At 44.9% G+C, this 15,397-nt stretch overlaps 1 protein-coding gene across 1 annotated transcript in view; it reads left to right on the top strand.

The window, feature by feature from the left end:
• LOC130295068 (uncharacterized) overlaps positions 1–15,397 on the top strand; it is a gene marked incomplete at its 3' end in the record, with an annotated part of 238,076 nt that overhangs the window by 129,634 nt on the left and 93,045 nt on the right. The gene's annotated exons all lie outside the window — the stretch shown is intronic.

Below are 15,397 nucleotides of genomic sequence, written 5' to 3'. Positions count from 1 at the left end.
CTTTTGGAAGACATCAGAGGGCTTCAAAGTTCAGCAGCAATTTTCCAATTTTTCTCAAGATTTTCAAAATCGTAATTTTTCAGGGCCCAGTTCAGGTTGGAAGTGGATTTGAAGGGTCTTCATATTAGAAATACCCCATAAATGACCCCATTCTAAAAACTGCACCCCCCCAAAGTATTCAAAATGACATTCAGTAAGTGTATTAACCCTTTAGGTGTTTCACAGGAATAGCAGCAAAGTGAAGGAGAAAATTCTAAATCTTCATTTTTTACGCTCGCATTTTCTTGTAGACCCAATTTTTGAATTTTTACAAGGGGTAAAAGGAGATAAATCACCCTAAAATTTGTAACCCAATTTCTCTCGAGTAAGGAAATACCTCATATGTGTATGTAAAGTGTTCGGCGGGCGCAGTAGAGGGCTCAGAACGGAAGGAGCGACAATGGGATTTTGGAGAGTGAGTTTTTCTGAAAGGGTTTTTGGGGGGCATGTCCCATTTAGGAAGCCCCTCTGGTGCCAGAACAGTGGACCCCCCCACATGTGACCCCATTTTGGAAACTATACCCCTCATGGAATTTAATAAGGGGTACAGTGAGCATTTACACCCCACTGGCGTTTGACAGATATTTGAAACAGTGGACTGTGCAAATGAAAAATTGTATTTTTCATTTTCACAGACCACTGTCCCAAAAATCTATCATACACCAGTGGGGTGTAAATGCTCACTGTACCCCTTATTAAATTCCATGAGGGGTATAGTTTCCAAAATGGGGTCACATATGGATATTTATTGTTTTGCGTTTGTCAGAACTGCTGTAACAATCAGCCACCCCTGTGCAAATCGCCTCAAATGTACATGGTGCACTCTCCCTTCTGGGCCTTGTTGTGCGCCCCCAGAGCACTTTGCGCCCACATATGGGGTATCTCCGTAGTCGGGAGAAATTGCATTACAAATTTTGAGGGTCTTTTTTCCCTTTTACCTCTTGTGAAAATGAAAAGTATAGGGCAACACCAGCATGTCAGTGTAAAAAATAAATTTTTTTACACTAACATGCTGGTGTAGACCCCAACTTCACAAAATTTGTAAGGCAATTTCTCCTTAATACGGCGATACCCCATATGTGTCCCAAAACTGTTGCCCTGAAATACGACAGGGCTCCAAAGTGAGAGAGCGCCATGCACATTTGAGGCCTGAATTAGGGATTTGCATAGGGGTATTCTATGCCAGTGTTTCCCAAACAGGGTGCCTCCAGCTGTTGCAAAACTCCCAGCATGCCTGGACAGTCAATGGCTGTCCGGCAATACTGGGAGTTATTATTTTGCAACAGCTGGAGGCTCCGTTTTGGAAACAGTAGCGTACCAGACGTTTTTCATTTTTTGGGGGGAGGGGGGCTGCGTAGGGGTATGTGTATATGAAGTGTTTTTTACTTTTTATTTTAGGTTAGTGTAAGTGTAGTGTAGTGTTTTTAGGGTACAGTCACATGGGCAGAGGTTCACAGCAAGTTTGCTGGTGGAAGTTTGAGCTGCAGCGCAAAATTTGCGCCATCTCAAACTTGCAGCACTCACTGTAAACCTCCGCCCATGTGAGTGTACCCTGTACATTCACATTGGGGGGAGGGGGCAAACATCCAGCTGTTGCAAACTCCGAGCATGCCCTTTGGCTGTCCGTGCATGCTGGGAGTTGTAGTTTTGCAACAGCTGGATGAACACTGGTTTGGAAACACTAAGTTAAGTAATAAACTTTCGAGTGTTTTGCAACCAAACTTAGTGTTTCCAAACCAGTGTGCCTCCAGCTGTTGCAAAACTACAACTCCCAGCATGCATGGTCTGTCAGTGCATGCTGGGAGTTATAGTTTTGCAACAATTGCAACAGCTGGAGGCACTGAGGTAGGAAACGGACAATGTTTCCCAACTAGTGTGCCTCCAGTTGTTGCAAAACTACAACTCCCAGCATGCCCAGACTGCCCAGGCATGTTGGAAGTTGTAGTTCGGCAATATCTGAAGGATCAGATGTTGCCGAACTACAACTTCCAGCATGCTTGGGCAGTCTGGGCATGCTGGGAGTGGTAGTTTTGCAACATCTGGAGGTCCACAGTTTGAAGACCACTGTATAATGGTCTCCAATCTGTGCTCTTCCAGATGTTAGAGAACTACAACTCCCAGCATGCCTGGAAAGACTGAGCATGCTGGGAGTTGTAGTTTTGCAACATCTGGAAGAGCACAGATTGGAGACCATTATACAGTGGTCTCCAAACTGTGGACCTCCAGATGTTGCAAAACTACAACTCCCAGCATGCCCAGAAAGCCAAAGGCTTGCAGTTTTGAAACTCTCAGAGGCAGCAGTGAGATGGCTTTACGGCAATCTCACTGCTGCCAATGAAGATGCCGCACTGCTGCCGGAAACTCGCCGCCGGGACGCAGCGCAGCCAGGACCGCACGGAGGACGCCGGGACCGCCGGGACCGCTCGGGACACCGCTTGGACGGGTAAGTGACGCCGGGGGACGGGTCAGGGACACTTAGCAGAGCGGTGTTTGTCCCAATCCCCATGATCGGGACTCACACACCGCGCTGCTAAGTATTCTGATAGCGAAACGCTGCTATCAGCTAGTCAGATTTGACTAGCTGATAGCAGCGATCGCTGGGGGGGGGGGGGGGTGGCGGGTGGGGGATGAAACCCCCCGTGGTCGCATGGTAAGATGGCTGGCTATCAGTGATAGCCACCATCTTTCCGGGCGCTGCGGGATGCCGCGAGTAGCGGCAAAAATGTTCATGACGTACCTGTATGTCATGGGTCGGGAACACCTTGCCACTCATGACGTACAGGTATGTCATAGGTCGGGAAGGGGTTAAGGACTGAGCCGTTTTTTGCACATCTGACCACTGTCACTCTGTAACTCTGTGCTGCTTTTACCGATTATTCTGATTCCCTCCCCCCAAAGTATTCAAAATGACATTCAGTAAGTGTGTTAACCCTTTAGGTGTTTCACAGGAATAGCAGCGAAATGATGAGAAAATTCAAAATCTTCATTTTTTACACTCGGATGTTCTTATAGACCCAGTTTTTGAATTTTTACAAGGGGTAAAAGGAGAAAAAGCCCCCAAAATGTGTAACCCAATTTCTCTTGAGTAAGGAAATACCTCATATGTGGATGTCAAGTGTTTGGTGGGTGCACTAGAGGGCTCAGAAGCGAAGGAGTGACAATGAGATTTTGCAGTGAGTTTTTCTGAAATGGTTTTTGGGGGGCATGTCACATTTAGGAAGCCCCTATGGTGCCAGAACAGCAAAAAAAAAACACATGGCATACTATTTTGGAAACTACACCCCTCAAGGAACGTAACAAGGGGTACAGTGAGCCTTAACACCCCACAGGTGTTTGACGACTTTTCATTAAAGTCGCATGTGTAAATAACATTTTTTTTTTTCATTGAAATGCTAGTTTTCCCCCAAATTTTACATTTTTGCAAGGGGTTATAGGAGAAAATGCCCCCCAAAATGTGTAACCCCATCTCTTCTGAGTATGGAAATACTCCATGTGTGGACGTCAAGTGCTCAGGAGAAATTGCGTTACAAATTTTGGGGGTCTTTTTTCCTTCTACCACTTGTGAAAATTAAAAGTATGGGGCAACACCAGTATGTTAGTGTAAAAATGTATTTTTTTACACTAACATGCTGGTGTAGACCCCAACTTAACATTTTCATAAGGGATAAAAGGAGAAAAATCCCCCAAAAATTTGTAACTCAATTTCTTCCGAGTACGGAAATACCCCATATGTGGCCCTGAACTGTTTCCTTGAAATACGACAGGGCTCCGAAGTGAGAGAGCGCCATGTGCATTTGAGGTCTAAATTGGGGATTTGAATCCACCACAAAAATACCCCACGGCAGTGTTTCCCAAACAGGGTGTCTCCAGCTGTTGCAAAACTCCCGGCATGCCTGGACAGTCAGTGGCTGTCCGGCAATACTGGGAGTTGTTGTTTTTCAACAGCTGGAGGCTCTGTTTTGGAAACACTGCCATACAAGACGTGTTTTTTTATTTTTTTATTGGGGGGGGGGGGGGGGCGGGGAGGTAACTGTGTAGGGGTATGTGTATATGTAGTGTTTTACCCTTTATTATGTGTAGTGTTTCTAGGGTACATTCACACGGGCGGAGGTTTACAGTGGGTTTGTCGCTGGGAGTTTGAGTTGCGGCTGAAAATTTGCAGCAGAACTCGCTGTAAACCCACCCGTGTGAATGAGCCCTGTACATTCACATGGGGGGGGGGGGCAAACCTCCAGCTGTTGCAAGATTACAACTCCCAGCATGCACCGATAGGCCATACATGCTGGGAGTTGTAGTTATGCAACAGCTGGAGGCACATTGGTTGCGAAACACTGAGCGTTTGTTACTTAACTCAGTGTTTCACAACCAGTGTGCCTCCAGCTGTTGCAAAACTACAACTCTCAGCATGTACAGTCTCTCAGTGCATGCTGGGAGTTGTATTTTTGCAACAGCTGGAGGCACACTGGTTGCGAAACACTGAGTTAGGTAACAAACTCGGTTTCACAACCAATGTGTCTCCAGCTGTTGCAAAACTGCAACAATCAGCATTCATTGACAGTCGAAGGGCATGCTGAGAGTTGTAGTTTTGCAACAGCTGGAGGCACACTGCTACAACTGCCAGCCTGCCCTTTGGTAGTCTGTGCATGCTGGGAGTTGTAGTTATGCAACAGCTGAATGCACACTTTTTCATTGAAAAAATGTGCCTCCAGCTGTTGCATAACTACAACCCCCAGCATGCACAGACTAGCAAAGGGCATGCTGGGAGTTGTAGTTGGAACTCCAGCTGTTGCAAAACTACAACTCCCAGTATGCCCTTTGGCTTTGCATGCTGGGAGTTGTTGCTAAGCAACAGTAGGAGGTGATCAGGCCTCACCTCCTGTTGTATCCTGCCGCCGGGACCGCCGCCGCTGTATCCTGCCACTGGGATCGATCCTGCTGCTCCTGTTGCCACCAGGGCAAGGTAGGAGACCCCCGCCGGCGCCGATCTCCGCTCCGATCACCGCCCGGCAGGTCCGTGATTGGTCGGTCGTTCCGACTGATCAATCACGTGAGCGTGAGTCGGCACCTGTGCCACCTCACCCCTGCTGGGTAAGGTTGAATGGGGCTGGTCTGTCTCGGATGTGGCTGGACAGCCCCATTCGCCCTTTTTTTTTTTCCCGGGTCACTAGAGACCCGATTGATCCGGAATAGCGGCAAATCGCCGGTCTGAATTGACCGGCAATTTGACGCGATCTCCAACATGGGGGGGGGGGGGGGGTGTGTGTCTCAGGACCCCCTGGGCGATATGCCGGGATGGCTCCTGATTGATCTCCGTGTCCGGAGACGCGGTGATACGGGAAAGCTGCGCTGTAAATGTACGGCGCTGTTCGCTAAGTACTTCTTAGGCGTTAATTATTGTACTTCATTATTAGAATATAAATCTAGGATACGGGCAGGACTTAGTCACTCCTGAGGAAGCTGCCAGTCAGTGCAGAGGATCGTGTGGAGTCCGCTGTCCTCCAGGCCGTGGTGATCATTTCCCAGCCGTGCTTATCATTCATATTGCTATACATGCACCATTAGAACGGTTTGGTTACGTCTTTAGGTGGGATGTTTTGGCTCTCAGTTTGCATAGGTTGTTATTCATTATTAGAATGATCACAATTGGAGTTTGCATTTCATTTATATATATATTTTTGTATTGTATTATTTGGTGTATACACAATAATTCTTTCATTTTTCTTATTTTGGCGTATGTAATAACTACATTGCATTATATTAGCTGGGAAGATTATTGATATCCGGCATGGGGATGGGGGTGTGTAGGATAATAGTCCTCCCCTGGGTTGTTGTGGATTTTAGGTGATTTTAATTGTTTGTCTATTACAGTGTGTCCAATAAAGTTTTTCTATTTTTTTTAAATTGATGGTGCGCATCTTTAAGTAGAACAAGATCCCAGATACCAATTATATTAAAACGTCCTACCTTTAATTAATCCATTTAAAAATAGGCATTGCAAGAAAAAACAAAATACACCCAGTGAATTAAAATCACAACGCCGACGCGTTTCGGACCATTAGGTCCTTAGTCATGGCACAAACAGAACTGCCAACTGTCTCCTTATATACTACTTTTGAATCATGCGTATTGATAATGAGAAAATCACCTGGAAGTTAGGCGTCCGCTGTCACTCCCTGGGAGGTTCTAGAGACAAACCAAACTTCATCCAGCTTAAAGGGGTTATCCAGGCAAAAACTTTTTTTTATATATATATATCAACTGGCTCCGGAAAGTTAAACAGATTTGTAAATTACTTCTATTAAAAAATCTTAATCCTTCCAATAGTTATTAGCTTCTGAAGTTGAGTTGCTGTTTTCTGTCTAACTGCTTTCTGATGACTCACGTCCCGGGAGCTGTCCAGCTCCTATGGGGATATTTTCCCATCATGCACAGCTCCCGGGATGTGACATCATCATTGAGCAGTTAGACAGAAAATTTCAGAAGCTAATAACTATTGGAAGGATTAAGATTTTTTAACAGAAGTAATTTACAAATCTGTTTAACTTTCCGGAGCCAGTTGATGTATAGAAAAATGTTTTTGCCTGGAATACCCCTTTAACCAGCATTTGTTTCGGTTTTCTTTGAAATCACTGCTCGATAATCTTGCTTGCAAAGATTTCCCTTTTTTAGCTACGAATCTCACTCCATTTGCAACACCTTTACAATTATCATCATTATCATACAGCAAAGGAAAATGTTTTTGTATAATGGCTTTGATTTCATTAAAGGGGTATTCCAGAAAAAAAACTTTTTTCTTTCTATCAACTGGCTCCAGAAAGTTAATCAAATTTGTAAATTACTTCCATTAGAAAAAATCTTAATCCTTTCAATAATTATCAGCTGCTGAAGTTGAGTTGTTGTTGTTTTCTGTCTGGCAACAGTGCTCTCTGCTGACATCTCTGCTTGTCTCGGGAACTGCACAGAGTAGAAGAGGTTTGCTATGGGGATTTGCTTCTAAACTGGGCGGTTCCCGAGACACCTGTCATCAGACATGTGTCATTGAGAAAAGAACAACTCAACTTCAGAAGCTCATAAGTACTGAAAGGATGAAGATTTTTTTTATAGAAGTAATTTACAAATCTGTTTAACTTTCCGGAGCCAGTTCATATATATATATATATATATATATATATATATATATATATATATATACGTTTTTTTTTCCTGGATAACCCCTTTAAATAATCTTCACGATTTTTGTTGTTAACTATATTTTTAGCTCTATTTATTATATTGGTACTATAACCCCTTTTATGCAATCTAGTTGAAATATCATGGCATGAATCTTCATATAAATCATTATTGGATGAAGCCCTTTTGGCCCTAATAAATTCTCCTATAGGGAGATTACGTGTAACATGTTTCGGGTGACAACTTTTTGCAGAAAGGATACTGTTGCCTGATGTAGGCTTTCTGTATGATTTAGAATAAATATATCCCTCTGCTGCATTGCCCATCAATGTCACATCCAAAAAATTGATACATTCTCCACCCTATTCCAGAGTAAATGTCAGGTTTAAATTGTTACTATTAATGTAACCAAGAACATTTTCTGCACTTTTTCTGCCCCCCGGACCACACCAGGAGGAGGTCATCCATATATCTGCCATACCACTCTATACAAGATAGAAATGGATTATTGGCAGAATATAGATGACCCACCTCCCAGTACGCCATATATAAGTTTGCTAAAGTTGGCGAAAATTTTGCGCCCATCGGGCATCCTGACACCTGTATGAAAAAATCCTCATTAAAGGGGTAGTCCAGTGGTGAAAAACGTATCCCCTATCCTAAGGATAGGGGATAAGTTTGAGATCGTGGGGGGTCCGACCGCTGGGGCCCCCTGCGATCTCTCTGTACGGGGGCCCTGCTCTCCGGCCAGATAGCAGGTGTCGACCCCCGCACGAAGCGGCGGCCGACACGCCCCCTCAATACATCGCTATGGCAGAGCCGGAGATTGCCGAAGGCAGCGCTTCGGCTCTGCCATAGAGTTGTATTGAGGGGGCGTGTCGGCCGCCGCTTCGTGCGGAGGTCAACACGCCCCCTTCCAGCGGGCTGTCGGGGCTCCGTACAGGAGATCGCAGGGGGCCCCAGCGGTCGGACCCCCGCGATCTCAAACTTATCCCCTATCCTTAGTATAGGGGATGAGTTGTTCACCACTGGGTCACCACTGGGCTACTCCTTTAAATCGAAAGTAATTGTTTTTTTTTTAACAAAAAACCAAAACCTCCAAAATCTACTTGCACATTATATCATCATATCGGCTATATTTCTTGATGTGGTACCTAACAGCCTGTAGTGTCTCCGCATGTGGTATACACGAATAGAGTGATGTCACATGACAAGACAACCAGGCATCACCATTATTCCAAGACATGGTTTGTACTGCATTAAACAGAGATTTTGTGTCCTTTATCCAGCCCAATGTACGTACAGCAAGGGGCTGAAGAAGTGCATCTACCCAGGCGCCCAGTCTCTCCAACACCGACACTATGCCCGCGACTATTGGTCCCAAAGGTGGGGGAAAAGTTCTTATGTATTTTGGGTAAGGCGTGGAAGACTGGGCACACTGGCTTCCAGACTGATCTACTGAGTGCCCTAAATCTACACAAGCGGGGAGCTGGCTATATCTCTTTTTTTCATAAGACTGTGCATCTTTACGTATCCAGCCTTTCTGTCCTTTTCATACATGTTTGACATATGCGCCATAGGTGTCTTCAGAATGTGGTATACGACTCACGCTTCCGTTCTGTGTATCGCGCTCGTTGTCCTGTATAGTTTATCGCACTCATGTTGTTTACAGTATGGCATACGTACATGACTGAACCGTATACACCGCACATGCTTTACCATACTCACTGTAACATGCTATACCAGGTTTTCTGTATTTGGGGAGATTTATCAAACTGTGTGAGAGAAAAAGTGGAGGGATTTTACCACAACAACCAATCACAGCTCAGGTTTCACTTTACCACAGCTCGTTAGCTGAGCTGTGATTGGTTGCCATGGTAAAATCTCTCCACTTTTTCTCTCACACAGTTTGATAACTCTGGGCCATATATATCTATTTATCAGTGGGTGTGTAGATTACAGTGCTGCTTTATACAGCAACTTCTCTGATCAGCGTCGTTCCCTTCTCTTCTCCATCTGGTCGCGGCCATCATGACCATTTCTTCCAGCCACAACTCTTCACCGATAAACCTGCAAAACAAACCTATTAGGCCCCGCACTTCACCAGCATCAGCCTCCAGATTCCCCTTTTACAAGTGACGAGGAATACAGGGGTGTATAGATGTAAAGAGGTAACAGAGGGGGGGCAGAAAGGTGTACAGAGGGGTGTACAATGGTGACAGGAGTGTAGAGGAGTGTACATGGGTGACAGGTGTGTAGAGGAGTGTACATGGGTGACAGAAGTGTACATGGGTGACAGGAGTGTAGAGGAGTGTACATGGGTGACAGGTGTGTAGAGGAGTGTACATGGGTGACAGGTGTGTAGAGGAGTGTACATGGGTGACAGGTGTGTAGAGGAGTGTACATGGGTGACAGGTGTGTAGAGGAGTGTACATGGGTGACAGGGGTGTAGAGGAGTGTACATGGGTGACAGTTGTGTAGAGGAGTGTACATGGGTGACAGGGGTGTAGAGGAGTGTACATGGGTGACAGGTGTGTAGAGGAGTGTACATGGGTGACAGGGGTGTAGAGGAGTGTACATGGGTGACAGGGGTGTAGAGGAGTGTACATGGGTGACAGGTGTGTAGAGGAGTGTACATGGGTGACAGTTGTGTAGAGGAGTGTACATGGGTGACAGGTGTGTAGAGGAGTGTACATGGGTGACAGGGGTGTAGAGGAGTGTACATGGGTGACAGGTGTGTAGAGGAGTGTACATGGGTGACAGGTGTGTAGAGGAGTGTACATGGGTGACAGGGGTGTAGAGGAGTGTACATGGGTGACAGGTGTGTAGAGGAGTGTACATGGGTGACAGGTGTGTAGAGGAGTGTACATGGGTGACAGGTGTGTAGAGGAGTGTAAATGGGTGACAGAGGGGTGTAGAAAGGTGTACATAGGTGACAGGTGTGGACAGGAGTGACAAGGTGGTAACAAAGGTGACAAGGATGTGGACAATGGGGGGTGAACATGGGTGACGGGGGTTGATAGGGAGATGGCCAAGGTGGACATGGATGACAGGAGGGTGGAAAAGCGGTAAAAAGAGGGGTGGACAGCAGTGACAAAGGGACAGAATAAGGGGGGGTGGACATGGGTGACAGAGGTGTAGACTGGGGGGTGGTCAGAGTGGTGGACGGGGGGGGGGGGGAGTGAACATGTGTGTCAGGGAATGGACAGGGGTGACAGAGGGGTGGACACGGGAGATATGGGGGTGAACAGGGATGACAGGAGGATGGACAAGTGTGAGAAGGGGGATAAAAGAGGGGTGAATAGGGGGGTGGACATGTGTGACAGGGTAGACTGGGGGGCGGACGGGGGGGTGAACATGGGTGACAGGAGTGGACATGGATCAGATGGGTGAGAGGGGGGTGTGGACAGGGTTAAAAAGGGGTAACAGAGGGGTGGAAAGGGTACACTACCTTAAGCAAGCCATTTTTCTTCACTACATCTGCACTGGAATCGGGCGCAGCTTCCACGTTCCTCTCCGGTAGGGCACCGACTCAGCGCCCCAGCATGGCAATCATTCGCTGCGCCGCTGGGGGGAGGGGGACGCTGGGGCACGGGTCACTACACCGGCACGGTAATCCGGCAGAGCACCGCCAGGGCACTCACTCACTGGGCCGCAGGGGGGAGGGGATGCTGGGGGAAGCAGAGGAATGCTGCAAATTGCACACATACTTCACTTCCACCCGGCGGCGCCATGAGTCACAGGCGCACAGGCTGGGGCAGGAAATCCCGCGGCACCTCGGGCAGTGCTGTACGGCACCCCAGTATGTCGGGGCACCCCAGTTGAGAATCACTGGTGTAAGTAGGCATTGCCGCGCAAACTTTGACGTTGTTGGTATATCATGTATACTTCAGTTTTGTCTTGCCATGTACATGTCACAATATTAGATACCGGATTACACATCTCTAGTGTTTGTTCTCATTGCCTTAGGCCAGTCATGGTTAGTTGTTTAGTATCGGTGCATTCAGACTTGTGGGGGGAGATTTATCAAAACCTGTGCAGAGGAAAAGTTGCTTCTTTCATTTTGCAGAGGCCTTATTAGAAATTAAAGAAGCGATCTGATTGGTTGCTATGGGCAACTTTTCCTCTAGACAGGTTTTGATAAATCTCCCCCCACGTGGTGTTTAGGCGGATGTATACCATCACTGTCATGTCTCATGCATGTTTTACCATGTACACGTAGGGCTGGGCGGTATACCGGTTCATACTGAATACCAAATTTTTTTCCTGCACGATATGAATTTTTCCCATACTGCAATACTGGTTGGGCCCCTCCCCCCTCGAATTAATGAATTATCAGCCGCAGCGCGCTGTCCTCACATCCGGCAACTAATCATGTGTCACTGGCGGGCGCTTCCCTCCCCCTCGCCCCAAATAATTATCAGCCGCTGCACTGTACTGTACTATCCTGTGCCTGGGCTTCAGAAATAAACAAAACTAAGTTTTAACTCACCTTCTTCCTACGTTCCCCCGTTGCTCCGGAACCAGCCTCACGGTCCTCTTGCTGCCTCCTGGGGATGGGAACGTCACAGAGCCGTCAGCCTATTACCGGCCGCAGCGATGTCCCGCCTCGGCCGGTGATAGGCTGACCGCAGTGTCATGTAATAAGCCTGCCGGCCTATCACCGGCCGAGGCGGGACATCGTTGTGGACGGTGATAGGCTGACGGCTCTGTGACGTTCCCATCCCCAGGAAGCAGCAAGAGCAGCGGAGGGACCGTGAGGCCGGTTCTGGAGCAACGTGGGAACGTAGGAAGAAGGTGAGTTAAAGGTTGTTTTTAACCCCTTAGGGACATGAGTTTTTTTCCTCCTCACCTTTAAAAAATTATAACTCTTTCAATTTTGCACCTACAAATCCATATGATGGCTTATTTTTTTGCGCAACCAATTCTACTTTGTAATGACATCAGTCATTTTCCGCATCACCGCGACACCAGTGCCCACAGGGGGAACGACACACTGGCAGAGCAGCCCAAATGCCACTAAAACCAGTCTATGGGTCGCACCTCCCCACAGACACGGCGCCACGGCAGCAACAGACGCCGCACAGCACTACACCAGTGTGAACAGGGTGCTACAGCTCACTTACCATGCTCTCCCAGTCAGACTGGGAGGCTGCTAGGAAAGAAATGGCCCTTGTGTAGCTAACTACTACTTATATAGGGTTGGGCTGAGGGGGTGGGTGGGGTGGGTGACAGCTATCACGCCCCCTCCTGTAGGCTTGCATTGAGGGGCGGAGCGTGACGTCACACGGGGGTGGAGGCGTGACGTTACACGCCGCCGGCCCTGCGGTCGACCGTAATCAGTCCCGGAGCGAACACGCTCTGGGGACTGATTACAAATGGGGTGCCGCATGCATGATCCCGGGGGTCCCCAGCGGCGGGACTCCCGCGATCAGGCATCCTTTCCCCTATCCTTTGGATAGGAGATAAGATGTGTAAGCACCGGAGTACCCCTTTAATAACTATGTATAAATATATCAGGGGACCGTACAGAGATCTCTCCTATGATCTATTTATACCCAGGACTGTATCTATAACAAGGGGACATCCTCTACGTCTAGAGGAAAGAAGGTTTCTACACCAGCACAGAATGGGGGGGTTCTTTACTGTAAGAGCAGTGAGACTGTGGAATTCTCTGCCTGAGGAGGTGGTCATGGGGAACTCTGTAATAGAGTTCAAAAAGGGGCTGGATGCATTTTTGGAGAATAATAACTTTACAGGTTATGTATACTAGATTTATAGGGACAGAACATTGATCCAGGGATTTATTCTGATGCCATATTTGGAGTCGGGAAGGAATTTTTACCTCTAGTATGAGGGTTTTTTGCCTTCCTCTGGATCATCTCAGTAGGGACTCGTTAGGGATATAGGTTGAACTTGATGGACTTTGGTCTTTTTTTCAACCTTATGAACTATTTTATATGTGGAAAAAGGGATTTATTTACAAAAAAAAAAATTGGCAACAATATTATAAATATTTATAGTAAATATAGCAGCATGTGTATAGGGTCTTGTGCACAATAAAGTACAGCAGAATCTCAAAATATAGGTCCTAGCCAATACACCATATTACCAACAATGCAGCATATAAATAGGGCATAGTGCAATATAGAACATAGCAGCATCTACAAGGATATAATAGGAAGCAGCAATAGAAGGTAAACCATACCGCAGGAAAGAGGGCGCAGGGTATGCTCCAGGACGTTCCTCCACCTCACACTCTGACGCGTTTCGCCAAGCTTCCTCTAGGATTTTGAATTTTCTCCTTCAATTTGCTACTATTCCTGTGAAACACCTAAAGGGTTAACACACTTTTTGAATGTCATTTTGAATACTTTGGTGGGGTGCAGTTTTTATAATGGGGTCATTTATGGGGTATTTCTAATATAAAGACCCTTCAAATCCACTTCAAAACTGAACTGGTCCCTGAAAAATTCCGATTTTGAAAATTTTGTGAAAAATTGGAAAATTCCTGCTGAACTTTGAAGCCCTCTGATGTCTTCCAAAAGTAAAAACACATCAATTTTATGATGGAAACATAAATTAGACATATTGTATATGTGAATCAAAATATAATTTATTTGGAATATTCATTTTTCTTTATAGCAGAGAGTTTTAAAGTAAAAAAAAAATGCAAAATTTTCAAATTTTTCATCAAATTTTGAATTTTTCACCAAGAAATGATGCAAATATCGACAAAATTTTACCACTAACATAAAGTAGAATATGTCACGAAAAAACAATCTCGGAATCAGAATGAAAGGTAAAAGCATTCCAGAGTTATTAACCCTTCCTTCCCACCGAGGGGAGGTGAGTAGAAAACGAAATGGGGGTCTGGATCATGACTAAGGCCGCAGTGGTCTTCAACCTGCGGACCTCCAGATGTTTCAAAACTACAACTCCCAGCATGCCCGGACAGCCATTGGCTGTCCGGGCATGCTGGGAGTTGTAGTTTTGCAACATCTGGAGGTCCACAGGTTGAAGACCACTGAGAAGGGATTCTTCATATATATGTTTGTCTGTTGATTTATTGTTAGTATTTTTTATTATTTCACATTCATATTATTTCTCTGCATTTTTGCTCATCAATATTTATTTTTATTTTCGTCTTTTTCATTCTTTATTTTTTTTAATACTATTTTTGATTATTTCTATCATGTTGTGTATATATATATATTTTTTTCGTCCGTTTTGCGCATTCGTCTGCATGTCCATTACACATATCTAATATGCAGTTTATTTCTTTAACATCAATTTTATTTAAATTATTTTATATGTGTGTATTCATATGTTTTTTACGTCAGATATATTTTTCTTATATTTTTATACATATGCTATGGCACATGTTTTTCTGTATAATTTACAATTTTTAAATTTGAGAATATTTTTAACCCCTTAAGGACTCAGCCCATTTTGGCCTTAAGGACTCAGACAATGAAATTTTTACGTTTTCATTTTTTCCTCCTCGCCTTCTAAAAATCATAACTCTTTTATATTTTCATCCACAGACTAGTATGAGGGCTTTTTTTTGCGCGACCAGTTGTCCTTTGTAATGACATAACTCATTATATCATAAAATGTATGGCGCAACCAAAAAACACTATTTTTTGGGGAAATTAAAACAAAAAACGCAATTTTGCTAATTTTGGAAGGTTTCGTTTTCACGCCGTACAATTTATGGTAAAAATGACATGTGTTCTTTATTCTGAGGGTCAATACGATTAAAATGATACCCATTATTACTACATTTATATTATTGTTGTGCTTAAAAAAAATCACAACTTTTTAACCAAATTAGTACGTTTATAATCCCTTTATTTTGATGACCTCTAACATTTTTATTAACAGTATAAGCGGCGGTATGGGGGCTCATTTTTTGCGCCATGATCTGTACTTTTTTTTGATAACACATTTGCACATAAAAAACTTTTAATACATTTTTTATAATTTTTTTTTTAATAAAATGTATTAAAAAAGTAGGAATTTTGGACTTTATTTTTTTTTCGTTCACGCCGTTCACCGTACGGGATCATTAACATTTTATTTTAATAGTTCGGACATTTACGCACGCGGCAATACCAAATATGTCTATAAAAATTTTTTTACGCTTTTTGGGGGTAAAATAGGAAAAAACAGACGTTTTACTTTT

Source organism: Hyla sarda, chromosome 1, assembly GCF_029499605.1.
Source record: "Hyla sarda isolate aHylSar1 chromosome 1, aHylSar1.hap1, whole genome shotgun sequence".
Taxonomy (NCBI): domain Eukaryota; kingdom Metazoa; phylum Chordata; class Amphibia; order Anura; family Hylidae; genus Hyla; species Hyla sarda.
The sequence above is the reverse complement of the archived record's forward strand: the minus strand, read 5'-3'. Positions and strand labels throughout refer to the sequence as shown.